Raw genomic sequence first — 25,182 nt, 5'->3', positions numbered from 1 at the left:
TGATTTTGAGGCATCATAAACTGAGTTGATTCAGCCTGTGTCATTGTTGGATTGTGACCATTCTGTACTCCCCTTACGGTTTGTTCTAGAACCATTCCTCCACTATTGTCACTGCTGTAGTACCCTGGAATCTGCGGTTGATAATTTTCTGCTGATTTCAACATGGGCACATCTGGATATATTCTCCTAACCTGCGGTATCTGCGGGGTAAACAGTAAACTCGGGTCCTTAGATCCCGATGACGCTCCTGAACTCTGAGTTTCACTGTTCCATACCGATGCCGGAGGGGCAGAACTGGTACTTGGACCTTGTCCATTCTCCGCATAAGGTGGTGGACGGTCGTTCAGCAATTGCATTATTAACTCCTCATCCTCTAACTCCTCTTCTCTTCTCAATTTTTCCTCGTCCTCTCTATCCTTGGAACACTTCCTGTCTGTCTTACAGGTAGCTTTCTTACCTGTCTCCTCTTCTTCCTTAGTAATTGCGGGAAACAACTTTATCCCCTGCAATACATCTGACCTCCACACCTTCTGCGCATTATCCCACCTAGCATCCGCTAGTGTCTTTTCTACCTTCCTCATCCTTGTTTCAAACTTATTTTTCTGTTGCTGTCTAGCCATTAATTCCCAGATCGCTAGAGCCTCAAACTGGGCTGGCCTCGGAGGCACCTTCATGTCATACATCGTGAATCTCAAATTCTCTAGGATCCTTATATTGAATGTCCCATGTATCGGGAACGCTACGCTCCCATGTTTCTCTGTCAGTTTGTGCCATTGCTTTAGCCAAAGACACGGAGCTACCCCTTTTTCCTCCATTACAATGTAAGCTGGTGTGCCCTCGGGCGGCGTCTCCTCTCCTACGCTCGCTTTGATGTAAGACTCCCCCTTCATCGCACTCCTAAATGCTTTAAGGAATTTCATTTTCTTCATCTTTTATTTCACAAAGTTTATAATCAATAGGTCACTTTTATTCCACAAAATTTGTAATCAATAGGTGACTTTAATTCCCGGAATACTCTTCGCCTGCCTTTCCCTTTGCAATCGAGCCCCACAGACTGCGTCCAATCCGTGCGTGACCCTTCTCTCCAACCAACCTATCCCAGCGCGGCTCCTAGTGACGTCACACTCACACACACTGCGGCTGACAAAGCCTCGCGGCTAGTCTTCCTTCACTCACCTCTTTTCGTAACAACTTCTTGCATATATTGCGAGCTACCAAAAAAATAAAACAGATCTGTCGGTTTACTACAGGAAGGGTAACACAGTCGCTTCAGGACCTTAGGGACCTTTCACTAGCCTCGGCCGCTATTCCGTCTTTCTCGGTCCCCACGTTCGCAAGCAAATCTGACCCGCAGACCTACTCTCAACTTGACAATGATCTGTTCTAGTGCACTTAGAATCTTGTCAAAGCCCGAAGTCGAAGTTTCTTTCACTCCCTAACACACGTACCGACTCGTTGACCACGCCCGATCAACCTACTAAACCGCCCAGACCACAACATGGATCAACATACTCCGGAGTCTCTTGACCTCGCAGGGCCCGTCTCAACAACAACAACCACGTGGACCTTTTTATGCACAAAGCGCCACACGCACATGAAGTTCGACGACTTCCCTACTCTCACACCCGGAGCCGCACCTCCGCTATTTCTATGAAGTTCGACGACTTCTTTACTTCTACACTCGGAGTCGCACCTCCGCTATCCTTTAAAGAAAAAAATCCCTCGCACCCTTTTCACACACCCTGCGGCAATAAGCTGTGCAAGCGCAAAACCCTAACTTCACTCATACCATCACTAGTACCGCCAACGCTGTTTCCACACCTCCGTTCTCTCCATTCGCAAGCTCCGAGATCCCGGGAAAGTCGCGGTGGACCTAGCCCATCATCATTCTGTCAATCTATTTTACCCAAAAAAATCGACAGGCGGCCCCTGAGACGATGGCTGCGCCTCAGTGATGGAGAGGAGCCAGAACAGGTAAAGAAGGCTGGGCCGCGGGGCACTCTAGAAGGGAGCAAGAAACCTCAGAGCTCATACAGAGCTCAGCACAGGGCACAGGTAGGTGGAAGATGGGAAGCCAATCCACCCGTGGAATAGCAGGCGGCTGACATGACCGAGGACCCCGACAAGTGGAGAGTGTAAGGTGCAGAGACACGAGCCCTAGATCCTGGGCACAGGCGGAGACAACAGTAAGAGGAAATACAGTGGTATGCGCTGGGTCTGACTGCATCTGAGTCAGTGGATACAGCCTCGTAAATAAGACTCAGCAGTGGGCTAGCGTTGTGACGACTGGAGAGAGTAATGAAAATAAGCTCCCATGGCAATAAGAGAGTGAGACAGTGTAGCTTTGCAGAGACACTAAAACTTTCCTGGCAGTGCCAGAGAACTGCCCCAGTGCGCCTCAACTTGGAAATCAAATACGCCCTGATAGTGGTAACTCGCTGTGGCTAGTGGCTGGGGCCCAGGCTCGCACGCTGCATATTTTGTGGTGAATGTGTGAGGGTGTGAGGCCCATTGATTCATATGGGGCTAGGTTTAAGAGGGACCGGCTGTGTATCTCCCCCACCAGTGATTGAGAGGGAACAACTCAGTTCAGTTCTGACTGTGGCAGGGAGGCTCTGTGGCTTGGTGGAAAGGACTCCGAAATCCCCTCTTGCAGGGGGAGGCCTGAGAGCTTAACTGAGGGCACAACTGTACTGCAACACTCTCTGCAAAGACCGGAGATGACATAACCAAGACTGACATTGGAAGAGGCAGCATAAGTGAAATGGGTAAACCACGGAATATAATGGGGATACAATGCCAGAGGTGATTGAGCCTCCATCGCCCCCTCAAGGGGAGCATGAAAGCCATGACCCAACCGATATTTCAATCCACTCCCACCTGGATAAAGTTCTGCTGTCATTGCGGACACTAAGTTTATACAGCTGCACATAAGTGCTGTCTCTGTGGGCCGGGGTTTGGTGCAGGTGGAACATCGCAAGCTAGTACACCTTTTCAAGGAGGTGTAGATCTCCATTAGGGAATGGCAACCTGAGCAGGAAGCCTTCTGCCACCAATTACGCAACATATCCGACAGAGAGCATATATTGGAAAAAAGGGCTGAAAATGCAGTGGGGCGCAATTGTCATAACAAAATCAGAGTAGTGGGTTTACTAGAGGACACAGAGGTAACTGATATGGTGGTCTTTTTGGAGAACAGGCTCCGGACGGAGGTTTCTCCTAATCACATTACACCGTTCTTTGCACTAGAAAGGGCCCATGGGGTGCCATCCTCACCACTGGCACCTGGCTGTCTCCCATGCCCAGTAGTGGCATGACTTGTACACTACAAAGAAAGAGACATTATCCCTCAGAGAGCATGCAGCAATGAACCTTTTGCATTAGATAACAGTAAGGTTTTTGTGTTCCCTAATTTCACAGCAAAGGTACAGGCACAGAGAGCATTGTTCCGGGAAGTCAAGAAGATGCTCCGTGAAGAAGGATTATAGTGCTCGATGATGCTCTGTGCTAAATTGCGGATCGTTCTGGGTGGCACCACTTAATTTTGTGAAACCCCAGATGAAGCATGGACGTGGCTGGAGGTGTATAGAGCACGAACTCTGCTTCCTCAGGCCAAATCCAGGCCTAAACAGCGATTCAGGAAACAGACTAGAGGGCTTCCTGGGTAACTTCTCTGAAGGAACCCTCCCCATCCCAGATAGAACGGTATAGAGCGACCACACTGTGGGCTGTCGCAGAGATTGCACTAACGCAACGACCAGAAGGCACATATGGCTCCTCATTGGGACATAGATCAGTGTCATCAGACTTGGAGGTGTTGAATGTCACAGGGGGGATTCTCCCCAATGTGACTCCCCAGATGGCTGAGGATATTATATGAACATATAGGGTTGTAGCTTCAGGGGTCCTTCTGTCAGGCTACAGTGCGAACAGAGAACTACCAGCCTCACGTCCGTCTGGATGGCAATGGTTTGTCCCCCAAGACTGGGACAGAGGGATGCAGACATGAGATGCGCTGAGGGGCTTGCCCAGGGGCTTTATTGTGGCCTGTTTCACATTGGAACCACTGCCAGGGCAGGTGTTACTCTCTGGGCTGCAGCAGAGATTTGTCACCTTTGTTTTCTGCTTATCCTTTTCCCTGTAGGATTGCCACTGCTTGGTGACTGGAGGCAGCGATCTTCTAACAAAGTTATCTCACAGCTGCCTTTTATTGGCGGTTGTGTAGTCTGTGTGCTGCATGTACAAGTAAATCACTATGGATTCACAAGTGCATGTGGTGGACCACAAGTGCAAGATGTCTAATCTACAACAAAAGCGAGACAGCACTTTCTAGAGCTCAAGTTGTTTGAGAATACCTTAGAGGCCAGTGCAGAAGGCAGACTTATTGCTGTAGTGGAGTGCATATCAAATTGTTAAATCACTTTGCTGCTGCAAAATTGTTAACCGTGTTATTGACAGCAGCAGAATAATTGCATGAAATGCTGTTAGCACTGTTGAGCATAGCAACATTGCTTATGCCACAACTTTACAAATGCTGTGAAGCTTTTCAGTGATCCAGTGAAGGTAAGAGATGCAAGTAATGTATGTAGTGCCATAAAGAAGTTACTGTGGCCACTATGGTTAGTGCATGCAGTACACTGACACACAGTGTGGACACTTTCTGTGAGGGCGTCACCTTATGGATAAGGTTCTTTTATAAGTGATCTGTCAAGAAGATGGTCTAGCTAGAGCAGTGGTTCCCAACATTTGGATTTCTGTGGACCACCACTTTATCATTACTGGAACTTGGGGGCTCCCAGTGAAACATATTGGAAACCGGGACACCTGATAGAGCGGTCCGTAGTAATAATTTACCTGTGTTCGGACGCTCTTTAGGCCGATGAATCTTTTGACTAAGTGGGAACTCTCTGTACTCTTAATCAATCAATTTCCTCTTTCAATAATCAATAACGAACATAAGCAATACCTTGATCAACATAACACTTAACAATTAGTCCAGAATACATTTCGGCGAACCCTGACCTTTCAGTCAGGAATAACCACACCAGTTTATTGCATAGTTAGTGAATTTATTTCCCTATATTAACAAAGCTAGCACAATATATATGTGTCTCAACACCAAATGATAAACATAAATGAACATTAATAGCTGTCCATAACGGCGAAACAAGTGTAATCTATGTAGCATTTGAATCACAAGGCATTCGATAATGGCAATGCAAAGCACTAATACGATAATCTGTAATGAACTAATTGAATACATTTAGTCAGCATAACAAGATCTCAAATTGCATCGTGCGACATATGGAATCCTCATCTAACCTCAAATTAGCATCGGCATGTGGGACTTCATGCAAAAACAATTTAGCAACATTAATTTAGAAAAACTCCTAGCTAGGGCTCTTATCAAATCAGCAGTTGGTTACCTAAAAGAAACACAATGCAATTTTACAATTTCCTTTCATATTTACCAATTACGATCAGCAATCAAGGAAGTCTTCGTCTCACAGGTACCGTTTCTCGATCAGCATGGGACGGGGCAAAGGGGCAGGGGTGAACGGGGCAATTGCCTCACGGCGGCAAGGTAAGACTACTACTTCATGCAAAGGGCATTTCAAAGTTAAAGTCTCTAGGGCAAGAATCATTTAAAGTCTCTTTCTCTCGATTAGAGAAAGCATCAAAGTCTCTCAAAATGGCGTCGCAGCAAAGTGGGCCATAATAGCTACGAAGTCTGCAAAATGGCGGGTATCGAGCTGGTAATAGCCGTAATGATCTCTCGTTCACCTGGTTTTTATAGACAACAGTTCGAATCCAGTAGGGTCTCCATTGGAGGGTTCATAGGTTAGCTTCAAATTGTCCAATCAAAAACGACAGTTCTCAAGCTTTCACTTAAGCATACATTATCCTTGGAGATGGGTACGCAAGTTGCAACATTGTCTACCAATTAGCTCACTTCCAGAGCCTCCATTGTCCGCACCTGCAAGTCGACCTTGAAGTAAAGGGAAAATATGCCAGGCTGGCACGAAACTTTAAGATAAGCATGTGAACAGTTTCTGTGGAAAAGTACAGCTTCAAGCAGAAATACACGTTTAATAGCACATTGGAAAAATACGAGCATCTAAACCGTGAGACCAGGCCACTAGGCCAAAGCCTCCATTAAAGTAATGCTAAGCTAACGCATTTCAAACAAGCAAGTCGTAGCACACGTTTATGATTATGTCGGATTAGTGCAATTCTAATACACCACGTTATATAAAGCACGCTTATAAATGTTGGCAAACTACTCTGAGGGCACATTTTGTCCCCGTACAATCTTTATTAGTTCGGTTAAAGTCACACGTGATTATTTCACACTACGTTTATGCGTTAATAAATCAAAACCTTCATTTTCTGCTTCATCACACCCTACTGAGTCATTACTGAAAGCTGGGGACCTAATCTGTAATTATTATTCAAGCAGTCACGGACCCCTGAGGAGGCTTCATGGACCCCCAGGGGTCCCCGGACCATAGGTTTGTAACCACTGAACTAACTGGTGATAGCCAGTGACTTAATTTGCTAGTGGTACTGTGGAGAACAGACTAATAAAAGGAAGATGTATCAATGTTTCAGCAGATACTATGCTTTAAGGAAATTGTTTGGATTCCAGGAGGGGAATCTGTAATTCTGCCTGATATTTGAATGAAGTTCTACCAATCGTATCTTGTAGTAAGAAATGTATTTTCAGGCGGTAAAAGCACTTTAAATATAGCTATGCTACTGAGAATTGAATATTTAAGTCTGCGCCCTTTTTTAATGTTGTGAGGCAAATAGGAAACATTGCAGTGAGCTTGAATGGTATTATTGAGGAAACTCCATATACTTTCTTTAAGGTTCAGAAGTTTCTTTTTATTAAAGATAAGTGCTACATTGCAGCTGTGTGAAAAGAAAATGTATGAGAGAGAGAGTCTTTCTCTCTCTCTCTCCTGCCATGGTGGTTCTATATATCTAGAAATATGCAGTGCTAAATCATGTAGGAAACGTATCTGCGTGCCTATGAAGTAAAACGTTTATGTTTTCTGTGTGCATTAAGTTCCAATAATGTAGCTGTGTGTTTGTAAACTAGCCAAGTCTGAGTTGTGTCAATATTTCTAGGACTCTGTTGCATTCTGAAGTACAAGTAAGCCTGACTGTGTTTTTCACGGAATCTGGCACAGATGGTGCTGATGTGCAAAACTGTTTTGACAGGTTTGGTGTTGTGAGATCGCTTGTAAGTTTGTTGTTGGGGAATGTGTTCTGCAAATTTGTAGGTGAAGGTGAGCTTCGATTCTAATTAAGATGTACTCCTAGGTGTGTACATGTTCATTTTTGTGCCGGAATGTTTTTGTCAGATCCTTCTGTATTGCTTGTTGAAATGTGTCAGGGTGATGGGGAAGTTGAGAACCCATTTTGCTGCATTTTTTGCCTTTGTGATGTAAAAGTGGCCCTGGTTCCTTGTCCTTTATGAGCAAGGCTTGAGAGGTGATAAAGTACCTTGTGCCTGGAGTGCATATTAAGTGGTGATGATTTACGACACAATACTGAATTGGTGAGGCTTCTGATGTGGAATTTATATTCTTGTATTTTTATTTGGATGGCACTTGTTTTAAAACGGCTTCTTGTGGTAAAAACGGGTGGGCTAGTGTCTTAGCGTGTGTGTACCTGTGTTGTGTGTCAGGTACGGTGAGGTGCAGAGAAAGGGGGAGACAGAGAATGTCACCTCAGTGTGAAAGTGTTGTTTGCCATATTATTCATGAAGATCCATCTTCTGCCTATGAATGCCTCGTCTTACCCACTCGTGCTAAAAAAGCAACCACTAAGTGGGCAATATTTTTATTTTGTGCTGAATGGCATGTGACAAAGACTAGAACTCATTTTACTTGTTCAGTATGGTGGTGTGCACCATCAATTCCCCTTCTTTCACCTGAAAGTAGCTCTTAGACTGTCTGATGTCCTTCCGACAATCCTTCTTAAATATTCAAAAGTTAAATTAGTCCTGTTCCTTTTCCGGATTGCTAGTAGTCCTGCTTACAGCCAGCTCTGTGTGACTTTTCAGATGTGTACACTCCTTGCTGAACCAGGATTGAATCCCCCTTGATTTTTATAAACACAGACTTTTACCTCTGCAACACACAAAAAGGATCACATACAGTGTGGCTTAAGGAACCAATGTCATAGTAAGCCTTTTGTTTATTCACAACATCCTGCCATATCTGTATGTGTGTTTATCCTCCTATTTGGCACATCAATAATAAAAAACACATTTTGAAACCATTTAACGGTGGGTTGTCCTCTAATTTCACTCGTGTTAACAGCGCCCTACATTTCTCCAAACAAGAAACAAAAGCCTCAAATGTGATATCTTGTGCATAATGATTGCTTTCAACTCTGGGCTCAACTTTAACGCCCAACACTCTTCAAATCTAATACAATCGATGAAGATGTAAAACAGCACGTTATTTTGTTACTCCTCTACCCACTAAACATGTTACTAGTGAGGAGATACATCCAATGGAAATATCCTATCTAAACCCCTTAGTATATTTGTCTGGAGTGTTTCAGTGACAAGCTGGTTGAAATAACAGGAATCTTGACATAAATATTTCAACAAATTAGCTCCCCAGTAGAATTCTAAAGACTTTATTAAGGAATCGTCGGTTGCATTAGGAAGTGTGGGGAGGGGGAGTACACAATTAAATTTACAGTTTGCAAGGATTTCCATTTGTAAACTTAGAAAATTTGGTGAATCTTCTAAAAGTGAAAAATTAAATAAACTGTTTTTGTGACTTTTTCAGAGTACTTTGTGAATCATGCTGTACAGATTACCTTGTTTGTTACTGATGATTTAAAATTAAAGATACGTTTAAAGGCCAAGGTTGAAGGTGAAGGCTTGGGTAAATTAGAATATAACATGCTGAGCTTTTGTTTGCGGTCATTGGAGTTAAAAAGTTCACATTTCCAAATAATTTTTGCAAACCTACAATTTCTGCTTGTGGGCTACATAGGGTGTATGTTTCTTCGATAAACTGAATATGTTAGCAAGAGTTGTGATTCCAATACTGATGACATAGTTTATGTGAGTAGCTGCTTGTGATGTCCCATTAATTGTCACTGTTGTAATCTTTACACACGTGCTAAAATGGAGCATGAAAAGAAGCCCAGCAGCCTGGATGATGTGTGTTTCAGTTAAGGTAAATTTTATAGATAACTCTTCACTTCATAATTTTCTACCTCTATACAAGAAATGGTTTTGATACCAGCTAATAAAAGAGATTCTTACACCTTCTTGAAATAAATGTTTTGGTTGTATTCCTCAATATTTCTGTTATTTATTTGACTTGTGCATATTGGGTAACAATTTTTTTGCCATGATCTCTTCGTTCTTGTAATGATTTAGATGGTAATGGTTTAGATATTCTTTAAATGTTTTATTTTTTTAATTGCCACTGATAGTTTTCTTTCTTTCGTCTAATTGTTTACATAAAATTTAAATATATATATATATATATATATATATATATATATATACATATACACATATAATCTTTGTTATAGGGTTTGTCTAATGCTCGTATGTACTTTGAATTTACTTAACTGTGTGGATTTGGTATTTATTTTCGTATTCATACTTCTATTATAGATGAGAAATAAATTGTATAAGTGTTTTGATAACTCGGTATTTTATAAGTATAACTTAAATAGAGCTTTTAAAACATAAAAACATAATTTTTGCCATATAAAGCCTGTGCAAGGTGAGGATTAATTGTTCAATATAACGTTTTGTATATTTTATAACCATCAAGAAGCACAACAGCCACGTTACGAAATAGGAAATAGAACACACGAGGGGCGCAAACTTTATTTGCATTCCCATATTAATTGCTATCGTTGCATGTCTCCGAGATATTGCTCCTGATCTTAGACTCAACATATTTAATGTTTATGTGAACTTCTGTGGCTTTGTGTTTTCTTTGGCGGATACACCAGTGTCCGCTATACATTAAATCACGCCTTTGCAACTTTGTTAATCGGTGTTCTCGTCTGTCCGCACTGGCGTTTTGTGCCTTTTATCTGGTCCTTCCCAGAGATGCATTGTCCATGCACAGGAAACTCACCATCCCTTCCCCCCCAACTATATCCCGCCCCTCTAGTCCAGCAGCAGAGGGGCAGCACTCCCTTTAGATGCATATTACGGGCAGAAGAGGACTGCAAGAGCCCGTCAGCCTGCCTGCAGTCTTCGGTCATCTCTGCACCACCACCCTCTGACCGGAGCACGGAGGGGGAAATGACAGCTGACAGGAGAAGCCCTGCCAGAGCAGGCAGAAGAGATAATCAGGCACGGGGCCAGCATCCGGGTGGGCTGCCATTTGCAAACTTGCAGTGAAGGGGTGTGGTAAGAGATAGCTACCTATTAATAAACGTCGATACTGGAGTACACTCCATCTGTAGTAAAGATTGTTTTTCCAAATTCCTCCCTCTGTGCTTTGCATCCGCTGGTGTGGGGGTCAATAGTTGCCTAGAGAACTGCGAGGGCTCACTTTTGTTGGGTTTTGATCACATCTGGCACGTGTGTGAAGAGATAGCGCGGTTTCGACAAGGCTTGCCCCTTTGTGTGAAATGGCATACATATGCATGTGGGTTTGCTAGCCCTTTCCTTGGAATTCTGGCTGTTCTCCGAGGACAGGGGGCTCGATTGGACATGGAACCTCCAATTAGGATTGGGAAATCCATCCCGCGCAAATCAGGGGAAACCTGCAAGTTTCCGGACAGCATCCCACCTCCTTCGTAGAAGAGGAAGACTCGTCTCTTCCCATCTGCCAATCAGCCATTCAAATATAAGTCAGCCTTGAGCAGTCGGCCCTTCTCCCCTTTCGTGCCTCCCAGTGTGGATTCATGCCGTTCCCTGCCAGGAGTGTTGTCAGCGCCTATGTGCGTGCTGTGCCCTGTAAGCGCTGTTCTTGTGTGTGGGCGCTTGTCGTGCACAGTGCGTGGGTGCACGCCGTGCCTTGGGTGTCATAGCGGGTGCATTCTGTGTCCAGTCAGGAAGTGTTATTTCAAGTGAGTGTAGGGGGGGGAGGGGCTGAGCGGGGCTTGTTTTTGTTACGGCAGGTACACACTGTGCCCCGTTGAGGACGTTACTGTCGGTGAGTGCATGAAGTGCCTATGAGATGTTGTTATCGATGTATAGTAAGCCATCGAGGGCGAGGGTGGAGGTCCTCCTCCGGATGCAGCCCTGCCTAGGATTGGCTGCTCCCAGGGTCGGAAGTACTTTGTTTTTTATGCTAATGAGGAGTTGGGGCTTGTAGATATTTACGTTCAAGCGGGAGACGCCCTTCATTCACCCACATGGTCACAAGAAGGCCGCATTGGCGCCACTTTACCTCCCTTTACTATCCGTCCCTATTTCTACCGCCCTCTCAGTGTCCACCGGGCGCTGTAGCACCAGGATCCCCGCAACCCCCTCCCCCGAGCTCGCCGTCCCGCAGCCCCCTCCGCACGGCCGCTGATAGTAAAGGGGAGGGGGCGCGGGCGGGAGGAAGATGGAGGCTGCTGAGTGGTGAGTGTCTGCGCGGCGCATGTTGTTGACATGAGACCTGTTGTGGCCGCATCCCCCAGCGGCCTGGGCGCAGCTCCCTCTCCGGGATTTCTGGCGGGGGCTTGTGTTAAGTAAGAAGTGTACGTGTTTCTGTGATGCCGCATGCATGCGTTTGTTCGTGCTTGTCGCTGCACCAGGTCTCTTGGCGCAGGCGGTGTGGTTGTTTTTGCGAGGTCGCAGGGTGTGTTTACACTGTAGTGCGCTTCGCTGTGGCGCACGTGTCTATCGGTGGAGGTTTTAAGTCGCTGGTGGTGTATGTGTGGTGTGTTGCGATATTTGCTGACGGTGAGTGGATTGATGGGGAGCCTAGTTGCAGGTTGTGCGAGAGCAGTTGATGGGTTGTATGGGAGGCTGTGTTGTCGCGCATGGCGCCTCCTCTCTGCTGCTGTGGGTGTCAGTGAGGGAGATTTAAAAAGGCGGTGCGCAGTGTTCCCGTTACCACGCGGCGGCCGTGAGGGTGTTACGGGAAGGCTTTGTGCGGTGTAAATTCCCGCGCCCGCCCAATCGCCACTTCCCTTGTTTGGGACTAGCCACACTGCCCCAGGTGCCTTCGGTACTGCGGGGATTGTGACCGTGCAGGGTGCGCGGCCTCCGCCATGTTGGAGGAACAGGAGGCAGCGCATGAGGGGGGAGGGGCAGCGCGGCCAGGATCCTTCTTGGGGCTTCCCGCTGCGCCCCTTCCCCTAGCGGTGCGCCCAAGGCCCCGTGGCCTGTTGACCGCCGGGGTAACGTGTGTGGTATCAAAACTCGCTCGCACGGCACAAAAGCCCGCAGGTGGTCTTCCACCCGCTCCCCTTCCGCCGATGTGCGGGCTGCGCGCGGCCCCTCCTCCGTTCACTGCTGCGCACACTGCAGCGGCGCCACGAGGCAGCGCGGAGCACGCAACCTCGTGCGGGAGTGCCTGGCCAGGGAATTCCCTCTCGCTCGGCCTTAAATGTTCGCACCTGTCGTTATCGCTGAGGGTCTGGGTTGCTCTGTATTTTGTAACCTCTACCTGCATGTTCGTTGCTTGATTACATTCTAAAATTACACGCACCGAAGTGGTTTGCTCCGTTTCGTAATCGTTCCAGGAAGTGAACAATTATAAAAGTGGGAGCGTGCAGGACAACTTTCGCCTACGTCTTGAGGCTTAGTCCCAGAAAAATGTTTTTGCTTTTTGGGAAAGTATTTTTATCATTTTACTGACATCATGATATTCTCTATTTTGCCACTAGGTCATACAGGTCTGCCGTGTGAAAATCCTTACACCTCCAAATATATTTGCTTGCATGGTGGCAAACGTTTTTAGTGAGGTGTGTTGAGAGTTGATTGAGTGTTTTCCCCTGCGAACCCCGCAGGCAGGACAATTTTCGCACCAACCACGTTTACCGATACCTTGCGCTTTACCTTAACACTATTTTGACCCTTAGATTTTCTATTCTTCGGTCATAGAGTACTTTAGTTAGTGTTCCTCACAGACTCCAAAGGCAAGCCAACCTTGCCCGAAGGACGAGTCTCACTTGCTAGGAGGCCTTGCATTATTACCGTTGCTTATGGGAGAACGTTAATGTGCAACCAAAACTATTCCCAGAGGTGTAAACGATGTCGCTTTCTTTCCCTCCAGATTTCGACAGCTGCTAAGTGAGCGACACTACAAGCTTCTGCATCAGCCACATTTAGAATTCGCGTTCTTACACAAAGCTTCTAAGATGTTGGTAAATATGAGCATCTCATTTTGTGGGAAATTTGTTTTTAATTCGCGAAGTCATAATTTATTCCTTGGTGACTCGTTGCTTCGAGGGCCACTTGATTTAATCCGGAAATTTGGGTGCCCGAGGACAAACAAGGTGGTGGGTATGCTACATGGGCCTTTTTTTATTATTTTTTTAAAGAAATAATGTTGCAGTCGTGAGGGCACGTTTAAAAGTTCAGTGACTGCATCACGTCACGCAGCTTTATTGTGGTTTTTTTTTTTTAATTTAATTTGTTGCTGGTGGAACCAAGACTTTAGATCCCTTGCATTGCAGAGACAAAACGCAGCATCGTTGACATGTAACACTGATCTACAACGCATCCCCTATTCCAGTAATAGGTATTTGAAACTCTGCTTATGCTTTGCGTTTTTTTTTTTTAGTAACCATATGTAATACATTTCAAGTTCTAACACGCCTAAAATGGCATATTAAAAGTAAATAGAAAATGCCAGTCTGTCTAGATGCAGTTTTGTCCACTTGCTCACTTTTTAAGCGCTTCTTAACATTTCCCCAGTAAAACATCCTTAAAAAACAAGTGTAATGACAAACAGCCATCTCCAGCCATGGCTCAAGTCCTGTAGGCGGGCAGAAAGATATTTAATGAAAAAGCATCAAATAGATATTCTAGAAGGAGCCAATAAAATAATTTACTACTAGGGACAGAAAAGTATTCTTAATGTGGCCTTATGGATTAAGCACGAGGGCCTCTCACGGCTTGTATCAATCCCTATCCATATCAACATACCCTCCCCATCGGAGGAAGAGTGCACTGGCAGTTTCTGGATGCAGTAAGTCGTTCATTAAGTCTGCCTAGGTCTTCAAGTCCTCCTCAGCCCTGTAATCCCTCTTACAGCATGGTAGGTTAACCTCCTCATCCACTCCGCTCTGCACTGGGGCCAAAGGGGATCATCCGTAAAATTTCCACCTGCCTGACTTCGATAGAAGCAGTGACAAGTGTAAGAATTTGAATGACATTTTCTATTGTCTTCAGCAGCAAGAAGGCCTGTGTTGTGTGTGTGTTTTTTTTTTTTTCTTTTTTAGTGGCACCAACGAATGGTTTGTGGTGCTAAAATTCCCAGCTTTCAGGGACACAGTTGAATCAGAAAACTACATTTTTCAACACGATTTTGGCATTTTACTGGGACATATTTCATTTTTTACTATTTTTGGTGCTTTCAGCTTCCTTCCAGTTAGTGACAGGAATGGGTATGAAACAAATACTGGATCCTGGAAAGCTAAGCATTCCTGAAAAGTAGACAGAATTCAGCAAGGGGTCATTTGTGTAGAGCCTACAAGGTTTTTCCTACAGAAAACAACAGCTGAAATATATTTAAAAAAATATATATATTGAATTTGAGCTGAAAAAAACAGCAATTTTTCTCCACAGTTTACTCTGTAACTTTTCCCCGCGATGTCAGATTTTTTTAAAGCAATATACCGTTACGTGTGCTGGACTATTCTGTTTGCAGGAATATATAGTGCTTGTATGTTCATCAAGATCCCTAGGTACCCAGAGCCAATACATCAGCTGCACCTTGCAATGGGTTTTCGTTCTATTCCGGGTATACAGCGATTAATTTGCTGAAATATAAAGAGTGAAAAATAGGTATCAAGAAAACCTTTGTATTTCCAAAATGGCAACAAGATAAGGTGTTGAGAAGCAGTGGTTATTTGCACATCTGTATTCCGGGGTGCCCATACTAGCATGGGAATTACAGGCCATTTCTCAAATAGACGTCTTTTTAACACACTGCCTTACATTTGGAAGGAGAAAATGTAGAGAAAGACAAGGGTCAAGAACACTTGTACTATTCTATGTTCCCCCAAGTCTCCAGATAAAAATGGTACTTTACTTGCATGGGTAGGCCTAATGCTTGCAACAGGAAAGGCAGTATGGACACATCACATTTTTACACTGAAATCTGACGTGTTTTTTGCTAAGTGCCTTGCCGTAGATTTTGGCCTCTAGCTGAGCCGGCAGCTAGGGAAAGCTTACCAAACCTGCACATTTTTGAAAACTGGATACCTAGGGCAATCCAGGATGGGCTGACTTTTGGGTCTATCACCAGGTTTGGTTACCCAGCATCCTTTGCAAACCTCAAAATGTGGCCAAAGAAACACTTTTTCCACACATTCCGGTGACAAAGTTGTGGAATCGGAGAGGAGCCACAAATTTCCTTCCACCCAGTGTTCTCCTCCCCCCTCCCAAGGCACCCGATTAAAAATGGTACCTCACTTGTGTGGGTAGGCCTAGTGCCCGCAACAGGACTAGATCACACAACAGTCAGTGTTGGTCCTTACATGAGGCAACTGTTGATCCTGGGGTGATCCATTACCTACGCAGGCACTAGGTATAAGCACTCAAGTGGGGTAGTGTTTTTATCAGGACAGGTGAAGAATCACTGGGTGGTAGGAAGTTTGTGGATCCCAGCATATTCCTGTAGTTTAATGCAAGAAAAATTTAGTTTTTATTCATCATTTCAGCTTTGCAGGGTATTCTGGGTAAGAAACCTTTGGGGAATCCGCACATGTCGCACCTCAGTGACTCCCCCTGGATGTCTAGTTTCCAGAAATGTTTGGGTTTGGTATGTTTCCCTATATGGCCACAGAACCCAGGACCAAAAACACAGGTGCCTGCCTTACAAAACCAGTTTGTTTTGTGATAGATAATTCTGATGTCTCCATAATACGATTTGGGCGGTGGAATTTGGGGCTGAACTAAATTGGGGATCTCCCAAAGAGAGCACTCTCTCTGTGCTTGCCGCCGCATTTACCTGCTCTCTGGGTTGGGCTAACCCACTATTGCCCTGTTGCACAGACTGCTTGCGAAGGGACAGCAGGACTGTCCTCGTCACCTCCCTCCTAATTTACTGGAAGAGGAGTTATCCAATGGGACTTCTCCGACTGAAAAATCACTCCTAGAGTCTGTGCCGTTGTCCTATCCCTCAGATGCTGTCTCAGTCTCTGATCCTATGTCAGAGCTGTCCTCTATAACCTGAGTGACAGTGTCAGCAGCAGTCATCCATCAAGGTGCCATCTCTGCTATTAGCTAAACTGTTGCTCTAAAACACTACCCTACGTAGACAGTCACAAAATTGCTGGTGTGTGTGTGTGAGAGAGAGATACGTGCAACAGTAGCGGCCACCTTACATGCGCTTCTTCCCTCAATCAGCACCTTCTTTCAAGACACTCAAAGAAAACACCTTGTCATATACCATTCGTCAGTCTTTAGCACCTCCTGCGCCAAGTCCAACAATCATTATTGGTGCTCCCACTCCCATGCCCTCCTCGGATTCCCTCATTACCATCCAGCAAAAGTGCCTTTCATCTCTCCATAGCCGCCCCCCCATCCTGCACATACATTTAATTTGTATTATAGCGCAGGTAATGGCTGACTTTACTAATGTACTCAGCTATTTACATAAAATACAGATTTGCTCTTTGCAGTAGGCATATATACTTCCGGTGCTTCTTTATGGTACTAAAACTGCCACTAGAGAAAAGTCTGATCCTTTTGTAGCAGAAACATAATCACAAGACTTACTTGATTTTTTTTTAGAGTCGAGTCTGCGTTGCACGCGTATCGCAGCAAGGCGCTTTAGTTATTAGAAAAGTGTTTGATTGGTTCGTGGGCTTGCCTAGTAAAATCTGCTTGTTTTCATTAGTCGAAGGCATGCATACGTCATGCCTTTTCCGGTGGTTAGCCCTCCTCAAGCGCAGCGACCAAGTACAGAAAACAAGCGAGGCTCGCTGGTTTCTGTCGGATCGTGGACTACTTTTTCTCTATTTTCCTAGCCTGATTTCGCTTGGCAGAAGTTGAGCGCTTTACACAGTTACTTTCACTTTTTCGGGTTACGTACATAAAAGCACTTTTGCCGATAGATGAAAAGTCGGGTTAGGAGTTTACAACGCGATCAGCTCTAACATGAGCAAACGCGAGACCTGTTGCATTGCAAATGCTTGTTTTTATTGCTGCCTAAAAGCTACTGTTGAAATGTCAGTTGAAGTATGTGCATTGCTTTGAAGACTCAAGCTGCAACTGCAAGATAACTGGTGGCAAATAATATATATTTACATATACATTATATATATATATATATATATATATATATATATATATATATATATATATGTGTGTTCTATCGATAGATAGATATTTAGTAGTTGTAGGGTTTCCTTGGGGACCACAATGGCCCCAGAGAAACTACCACTACTTAAAAAAAAAAAAAAAAAGTGTTTCTCCCACAGGGGGTCCCCCCCCAGTTGAAAAATAAAAACCATTCACTATTTTTCACAAATATTTTATAAAGATGACCCCTGCTCTAGAGGCATTTACAAACAGTAAGGTCTCCCACTTGTCCCGAAGAGGAGGATTTCGAACTAGTTTGAATTTAGTTTGACACAGTTGGTCCCCATTGAGCTGGCGATTTCAGTCATGGTGCTCTGGAAGTTGTGTGGTGGAGGCATTGTACGTGAGGGATAGGACGAGGTGGGTGTCTACGTATGAGATGTTCAAGCTGTGGGTGCATGCGATTTTGGCCAGTGGAGTCATGTAGGTGTTGGTTTGCTGTCCTTACTGCCTAAGAGTTGCCTTCTTATTTCATCTTTTTAGTACAGCTATATTGGAGTCTGCTTTATTCCTTCCTAATATTTTGCTTGGTTCTTTAGTGTGGAAAAAAGTGATGGCACTTGAAATGCAAAAGAACCTGGTATGCACTCTGCTTTTTTGTGCGTGTATTTATATATAAGGTGTCACACTATATTGCCCTTGAGGTTTTCGCCTTAAGGACTATTTTAGAACCAGTGACATCTTCATTACACACAGAAAGAAGTTCACATTGCAATGATTTGGCAGCAAGCGTTTAACCATGGGGCAGTTGATCAAGTGTGCATGGGGACTTGTGTGAATAACTAATCATTGGATGCAACATACCACAATCAATCTCCCCTTTCATTGTATCCGCTTCCTAAGAGGTCATGTGATAGCTGCTTGTTCACGTTGGGACCTTGGCATTACATACATATGCATTTAACGGTGGTTTCCTACTTTTTTAAGAAGCTTTTGGTGTACAACAGCTAAAAAGGCTTGAATTGAAACTGCTTATGCAATCTTAATCTTGAAAATAAATTGCTTGTGGAGAAGGCTTCATGAACTTAAGCCTTGACTGTTCGGATCTGACTCGCACCTAAGACGCAGCCACTCATTGAAAGAGCTTTCTGAATAGAGCATTGGAATTAACAGCACCGTACTAGGATACTGTTTTGGTCCTTTCTGGTTCATTTTCTTTTTTATGACTTGGGAAGATGGTCAGTCAATTAGTGGAACATGTCTGTTGTGAGAATAAGTTTGTGTTTACATGTATATCGCTCACTTTACTGCTTTATTCATATTACGGCTATGTTCCCAATCTTCTTCCTCTTAGGTTAATAGTATTAATTGGTGTACGTCTGATGTCCTATATGTTGGTAGTTTTACTTGAAGCATGTTTTGTCACGTACTTTATTATTATTTTTTTAATTCTAAAAATTGTGCCTTTTGGAAGAAATTATGGAGAATCAACCTGTAAAACGTATTATTCAATATTGTTTGTGACTATCCATGGGACGTGTGATTTAGCTCATAGAAATGGGTACTCAGCCAAAGACAGTTTAATTTTCACATGGCTAATATGAAATTGTCGCAAGTTTCGACGTCGCGTAATACAAGTTCTCTCTGCAGCGCTGAATACTCTGTTCCTTGAGACTATGCCACACTCAACTGTAGTAGACCCGCAGTTCACCTCTGCTCAGGCACAACGTGCTCCTTTGTGAAACTTAGAGGCAACACAAAATAGAGCAAAGTTTTATGGGGGGGGTGTTAATTGTTATGAATGGAAGGAGTATTTAAAAAGTAAGGCAGGCGTTGTAGTGCTAAGTTGAATATTTTAAGGTTATTTATATATATTTTTTAATTAATTCGTACATTATTTGTTGCAGGTTATTGGAGACCCAGGCAGTGAAAAACAATTGCCAGAAGTGCAACGACGGGCCCTATAGTTTTGGTAACAACTGTTTTTTTTTTTATTTTTTATCTTTTAAGAAGTGATTCCTTCAGTCTTAGCTTCGATCCTCCTTCCCATAACTTTCTTCCTTTTTGCTCTTTTCCCGTCTTAAGTTTCCCGAACCAGAAATGTTGGAATTGTTAACTTTATAGTTGAGACAGCCTCTGCGTCTGGATTTCTAAGCGCAGCGCGTTATTAAATACTGCTGTGCGTCTTCTCAGCTGTACTATGAAGATTAGGCAAGTTATTTTTGTGTGAATAATGGATGTTTGTTCATGCTCCCTCCTACGGTGAGGTTAGTGGTTGCTTGAGACAAAATGCGTCTTTCCTTTCAGGTACTGTCAGTTTCAGTGGTAAGGGTGGGGCAATATCTGGCTTGAGTGCCTCCCTCGCACAAAATTTGTGATCAGTCAAAATATATCGGACGTGAGTGCCTAAGTCACCTAATGGGCATTAAAGAAAGTGAGGATAACAAGGGCACATCCTGTATGCTGAAAATATCTTAACTGAAGTTACAGAAATTTCTGTTTAAGAAGTTTGAAAGCTGGAAAGACTAGTTTTTACTTAAAATAAAATGTCCTCATTTTAACTTTAAACTGGGTCTTACTGAGTACCTCAACGGAGGATCTCACTCCTGTGAAAGTTGGGATTGTGCTGAGGATACAAGTTTAACTTGTCTCAGAGCAACTTTGCAAGGTGTACAGAAAGACAAGGATCTATTGCGGTCAGTGACACCAAGCGTGTAAAACTGAACTGTAAAGCAGTTGACCATAAAACTCTGCTGTTTTTCTGAAATAGTTATTGATTGTATAAACTAGTAACCGACAGCGATCTCTTTTCATGGGCTAGATAGTCATGTACAACACAGCTTAATCATATATATGAATGATGTGAGGAGAATTTTGTGGATCCTCATCCTTGTATCAATAAAATAAGGATACAGTAAATGTTTTGTGCTTCTCGCTAAATAATTAGATTACACCAGTGCTCTCCAAAAACTTTCACTTTGACTTGTGAGTGACCCATGACCAAGTTTATTGCCCGCCCCCCCACGTCCCCCTTTTTCAGAAAGAACGACCACCTCCTAGAAAAATATTTATTTAAAAAACATAAGTTTTTTTTAAACAACTAAATTGAAGTAATTTTAGTGTGGCAACATCTTTCTTGCTCCTTTGCTGTATATTGAGGCGGACAGGCTGGTAAAATTTTCAGTATGCATTACTGGGAGAACATTTGTTTTTTTCTGTCAGATCGCACACTTATTGTGAATGGACTAACCTAGTAAATCATTGTGAATAATTTAACGTTGACAACTTGCATTTTCCTCTATGTTGGTAAACTGAAATAGTTCATCTCTGCTGACCATGTTAATGTAAAGCCAAAGTGCTTACAGTGCAGGTAGTGACTTAATGACCTACTGCAGTGAAGGCACTTGTAGCCTTATATTGACCATGACTACTTCTAATGCATTTTCTTTGCATTGCTTTTTATTCTAAGGTGCATCTAGTGCAGATAGTGACGTAGATTAGCATCTACTGCCCTAAGTGCTCCTTCTGGCATAAAATGCAACCTGCTCTTCTTTGTGGAAAACAATCCAAAAAGCTCTCAACACCATGCCTATGCTTGAGCCTGCCACATCCTGCAGTTCACTGCTAGTTTTGCATAGTTGCACTACAAGAATGTAGTTGTGCAAATCTATGCAAATCTGACGGTGTCCTGCGATGTTCACCAAAGGCCTGATTGTGCCCCTCTGAGGAATAACTTTGGCTTTAGTAGCACTAAAGTGCTTATAGTGCAGGTAGCGTATTATGATCTACTGTATTATGAGCACTTGAAGTACTGCTAGCTACGAAACATCAAACCCTGGTTTCCTGCAAGTCTAATGGCAAATGAAACGCTGATCTCTGGTTAGTTTTGCAGGTTTGCATCCAGCCGTGACTACTCTTGCTGTGCAAATCCATGCAAAACCGACTTAAGCAGCGGCAGTCGGTGAGCATGCCATCACAATGGTGCCCCGTTCTGTGCAGGTTGGGAGCGGTTGCAATGCTTTTTGTTTCTCTGGATGGTATTGCACTTGTCCCGGCCTGTTGAGGATAGTGGGGATTGAGGCAGGAAGATAGTAAAGAGGAGCAGCAAACCAAGAAGATGATGATTATTATATTTAAATGTGCGTCATGATTTCTGAGTAGAAATTGATCGCTTAGATCTTGTCTGAGAGTGAGGGTTCACTTGTAAGTGGGCAATTAAGTTCAGAAAAGTGAACCAAAGTGGAGAAACGTATACATATAGACAACCTTTTTATACGTTGCCAGTTTTTTTTATTGTGAAGTATAGGCAGAGTTTGTTTAGTGAGTTATAAACTTCAAAAAAAAGTTACTTTTTCAATTTAGCATGGTTATTGTGACCCTATTTAATTGGAAAATATCAATAATTGGATAGGTGCTAAAATACGAATTGAACTAACCACACAGTTATGCTGTTACGAAAAGTCTATGTATGCAAAGTGTTTTTTTTTTTTTTTTTGCGTTAATCGGTTATCAAACAGCAGTTCTGGTACAAAGTAAAAAGAAAAAAAAAAACTTTTCGTCATATTTGATTCCTTATTCACCCCAGATAATGCATCGGGCATCTGTATTTTGTTAACTTCGATAATGTGTTCTTTGTATAATCGCCCACTTTAAAAACATTGTTACCTGTGTGTCCAACTGTATCCACCTTTCCGGCATGGCCTGCTCAGTTCAAGCACTCCAACCTGAGGTCTGTTTTTGGAACTATATTTCCAGGTGCAAAATACTTGATTGAGAAAATATTGCCTTGTGTATGTTTTTCCATTTCCCATATTAAATGACCTCCCATTTTTTTTCTTTTTCCATTAGAACTGCAGTGATCATCGCTGACTTAAATGGTAGCTCGGCAATGCCTTATTTTCTTGGCTGCAATAGTGTTAGTCATGAAAGCATCTGAACACCTTTACGTGGTATGGTTTGCTATCCACTGACACCTCTATCTCTCTGGTAGATATACACTTCTTCTGCACCCCCTCAATAAAACTGTGCTTTATAGAGCCTGAACACATTCTGCCGTGCATGTGCAATCATGGGCTTTGCATCACTGAGTTTGTCAGACTCGCACCAATTTGTTGAGCATTCATTATGGAATTTATGCAGCATCAGCAGGTGAATTGCTAACCGGCATTGATGATTTTGTCTCACTTTTTTGTTGCATCGTCGTGTCCATCATTAATCTAAAAATTGGTTGATCTCTCAGCACTAAGGCATTCTTTCTGAGCGATAGATATATCTCAATCATTTATTTTATATGGCATTCATTTTCTGTAGATTCTCACATTTGGTGGAGGATTGTTTTTCATTTGACCTATTGACTGTTACAAGTCTTGGTTTGCACGTCTGTGAATGCCTGCAAACCTGTATGGATGGGAGCATTGACAATCAGACATCTGACCTTTTCACAACCTTTTGGTCCTGATTCTGATCAATGCCAGGTATGAATTTTTTTAGGGGCTTAATGAACCATGGCACAAATTACAACCAGTGTGAATCAAATTGTTGATTCAGTTTGTTGTCCACGTACATTAATGTTTCTTTGAACACTAGCTCAACAAAGACATGTTTGCTCTAAAAGGCTCCAAAAAAAGTTTGGAGGGTATGGGGGAAATTATACGAGCAGGAAGTTATCCAGCACTTTTAAATCTGTCAAGGAACAAAGCAATATGAATGTTAAGTAGATTATTTTCAAATAACTGATGCTGCAAAGAGAAAACACTCATTTATTGTTATGGTGGAGTTCAGCATCCACAAGCATGAAGTAGCAATATTTATTTGGTGTTCTTTCAAAATGGTTTGTAATTAATAATGCTTTTTAAACTTAATCCTAAAACTTGTGCCCACAGCTATGACCTCCCTATTTGATTTCATTTGTTCATTCTTAACTTCTGAAAGGTAGATTACGGAGTCTGATTTATATGTGCAAAAAAGCCAAAGAGGAACCATTTTGATTCCACGGTTTATCAACCCTTTGCTTACTTGGATCCTGAAGGTAAGCAGTCTGGGCGGATGCCAGCAGGTGTATTTGTAAATTATCAGATGTCTGGAAAATGACCTTTTTAACAGTGTTGCAGCCTTTATATTTGTTCAGTAGGACCATCTGCAATGAGGCTAAATGTATGTCATTGGTGTGCAGCCTTTGATATAGTAACCAAATATTGTTAAAGGTATATACAAAATAGCAGATAGGATGTTAGTCAAATTGTCTGATATGTCACGTGTGTAGATAATACAAATTTGTATCTTCAGAAGTACGAACAGTAAGTGATTGAAGAATGAACGTTCTTGCAACTCGAATTCCTTTTTTATAAGGGGCATGTAGCAGAAGGTTTGATCTGGGTAGAGTTATTTGCATCACTTTTGATATCTGCTTTGCTACTTTCAGTGGATTACTTCACCAAATGGTATACATATGGCTGTGTGAAGGGAATATAATTGGGCCTTCCAGTTGTATTTTTGCCCATTTGTCTACTTGTGTCTCTATTGTACTGATTTTTATTCTTTGGTTGGAGAAGTCATTCGTTTATAATGACAAATTCTTTAACTTTAATTCTTGTACACATGTATTTCAATGTCTGTATGCTTTTATTCCCTAATTTGTTTTCTAATACAATGTAACTTTTTTGGCGAAAAATATGGTTAGCTTTAGCTTCAAAGGAGTTTGCAGAAAAATATAAAATCCAGTGTTGTGTATTTTTTTATTTTTATTTTCCCCCTGTGTTGGCTACGCCCAAGAGTGTTCTGAATGCACAACCCTATTTTAAACCGTTTGCTCTGTTTTATTTTGAAAGTTACTTTAATAAATCTGTACAATAAAATTAAATTATACTAAACACAATGATCTTGTTTTGTATTGGAGCACAAAAACGGCTTGATTTGTTGCAGAGTTTTTTTCTTTTTCTTTTTCTTTTTTTTTTTTTTTTTCTTTCGTAAAGTTGGGTTGCTTGTGAAACAATGTTCCACTTGATAGATGTGCCTGTTACACAAGATTACAGTTCATTCTATGGCTTCTTACTTGTCTTGGGATCCAGTTTATTTTGTTTTCAGAACATGTGTGTGTATTAAGACATTTTGTTGGCATTGATTTAAAAAAAAAAAAAAAAAAAAAAAAACATAATTGGCCTTACCTCTTCCAAATTTCTACAAGGCAAAGCATTTCAAGGAACAATCTCAAAGTGGATATACCAAAACATTCCCAAACTGCTGTATGTTTTGTTTCCACTGGTCAGTGATCCACTGGCAAGGTAAATCACACCTTCCAACAGAGAACACCTATTTGTTCCCCTGTGTATGCTCTGCTATTGTGAGTTCTCCGTGCAATTTCAAGTGCCTTGATATCTCTTTGGGGTGTTGGAAGTCCCAAATTCATCAGCATTCTAATCACCCTCTCCTACTCTAGTCTATGAAAACTGCTAAGTGCCTTTTCAATATTATTATAAAGAAGGAGGGAAATTCGGGGTGGGGGCACATACGTTTAAATGCAGGAGCCCGCCTCCCCCCAGACTTGTGTAATCGTGACCCAGTAGCTTTGGATCTGTTTGCACCGACAGGGTGTGTGGCAGAAGTCTTATTATATGTGTATGATATCTATGGTAATAGGAAGGCAATTTTATTTTTTCAAAGTCTTTTAGGTATATTGTACATCCTGTGCAAAGGCTTCAGTGAAATAAGACTTCGCCTACATGGACACTTTCTCATCTCGCAATATTAGCCTGCGTCACACTACTCTA

At 42.7% G+C, this 25,182-nt stretch overlaps 1 long non-coding RNA gene across 1 annotated transcript; it reads left to right on the top strand.

Annotated features, from left to right (window-relative positions):
- The first annotated feature begins 11,306 nt into the window (after nt 1–11,306).
- LOC138250379 (uncharacterized) lies at nt 11,307–24,277 on the top strand. Its single transcript, XR_011194944.1, has 4 exons — nt 11,307–11,575; nt 13,218–13,308; nt 19,324–19,388; nt 22,265–24,277. It is a non-coding gene; the product is annotated as an uncharacterized lncRNA (long non-coding RNA).
- Nucleotides 24,278–25,182: the final 905 nt, after the last annotated feature.

This window comes from Pleurodeles waltl, chromosome 8 (assembly GCF_031143425.1).
Source record: "Pleurodeles waltl isolate 20211129_DDA chromosome 8, aPleWal1.hap1.20221129, whole genome shotgun sequence".
NCBI lineage: Eukaryota > Metazoa > Chordata > Amphibia > Caudata > Salamandridae > Pleurodeles > Pleurodeles waltl.
Note: the sequence above shows the minus strand (reverse complement) of the source record. Positions and strands in the feature narration are given on the sequence as shown.